The sequence below is a fragment of the Pinus tabuliformis genome, chromosome 1_1, assembly GCF_031772625.1.
Source record: "Pinus tabuliformis cultivar Carrire ecotype Pingquan chromosome 1_1, CPIR1, whole genome shotgun sequence".
Lineage (NCBI taxonomy): Eukaryota > Viridiplantae > Streptophyta > Pinopsida > Pinales > Pinaceae > Pinus > Pinus tabuliformis.
In genome coordinates, this window is record NC_142297.1 from 885943245 (window position 1) to 885945059 (window position 1815).

Below are 1815 nucleotides of genomic sequence, written 5' to 3' on the forward strand. Positions count from 1 at the left end.
TAAAATATAGTGTCCTAGAATAAGTCCTTCATTCATCATCGTATAGCATTTTTCATGGCTTAAACAAAGCCTGGTAGCAATGCAGCATTGTAGGACTTTTTCCAGTGTATCCAATGCTGGATCGAAATCGTGTCCATACAATGTAAAGTCATCCATGTATACTTGAAGTCCTTCATTTATTAGGTCTGCAAAAATGCTGAGGATAGCCCTTTGAAATGTGGCAGGAGCATTTCATAAGCCAAAAGGTAGAACTCTGTAGGCAAATGTTCCCCAAGGACAAGTAAAAGTGGCTTTGTCTTGGTCTTCAAGGGCAATCTGAATCTGATTGGATCCACTGAAGCCATCCAGGAAAGAAAAGAATTTCTTTCCTACCAATGTGTCTAATACTTGGTCGATGAATGGGAGAGGGAAGTGGTCTTTTTGTGTTGCTTTATTTAGTTCTCTGTAGTCCACACAAATTCTCCATTTTTGATTCTTTTTTGGTACCACCACAAGTGGAGAGGCCCATTTACTATCGGAGATAGGATAGATGAAATTGACATCTAAAATTTTTTGAAGTTCAACTTTTACCACATCCTTTAGATGAGGATTAAGTCTCCTCTGAGGTTGGCGAACAGGTCTTGCATCCTTTTCTATGTAAATGTGGTGTGTACATAATTGAGGATCAATTCCTTTCATATCAGGATAGTCCCATGCAAATGGTTCTTTATATTTCCGCAACAGATGGATGAGCTTCATTTCTTGTTCGGAGGTGAGGTTCTCATTAATGTTTAAGGTTTTTCTCGGTTCAATTTCCATAATTTTACTATTTGCAACAGAGGTAACAGGTATTGTTTGATCATGTGTATCTTTAAGAGGATCTTCTTCTAATTCATTATCAAATGTTGCCTCTATCATGTGACACTGTGTGTGGGATCTGAATTCAGTTTGACTAATAAATTTATTAATGGCATCGTCCTCTGTCTGATCTTTAAAATCAAGTGCCTCTTGTATAGTTAATGGAGATCTAATGTTACCACTAAGGTATGATACAGGGTGCTTATTAGTTTTGATCATTGTGATACTTGGCTGTGCTGGAGGGTATAAGGCTAAGTTCTTGATATTCTCTCCCCTCGTTATGGTCATATTGCCTTGTCGGCAGCCAATATAGGCATCGGCAGTTGCAAGCCAAGGTCTTCCTAAAATCAATGGGTGTCCATCAAGTCGGCTTTTCGGATTTATTATCAGAAAATTGGTCGGATATTCCCAGGAGTCAACAGATTCCATGACTTCATGTAGTGTGCCCTCTGGCCTAACCATAGATCGGTCAGCCAGTTCTAATAAGGTAGAAGTGGGTTCTATAGATGTGATGCCTAGCTTCTGGCAAGTGGTAGTTGTCAAGATGTTGATTGCAGCTCCTAGATAACCTAAGGAATTAGGGAAGGTTTGACCATAAATTTGTACAGTGACTATTGGATTTCCTGGGTCTTCGTATTTAATGGGCGTTTCTTTTCCCGATAATAAGTCAGATAGAGTGCCAACTACTTGGACTCTTGGATTTTTTGCTACATTCCTCCTTGGTTTCTTCACGCACAATTCCTTGATAGTCTTTGCATATATCGGGATGTCTTGAATGGCTTGCAGGAATGGAATTTTTATGTACAAATTTTGTAATTCTCCCAGAATGTCAAAATCAAGATATTATGTAGGTCGCGGTATGATTAATCGTTCTGGGAATGGGGGAGAGGATGTGGTTTCTTGGTTATGAGTTTGTTGTTTATTCACATCCTCTTCTTGTGACAGGTGTTCCCTGGGTAACTGATTTTCAACATGGGC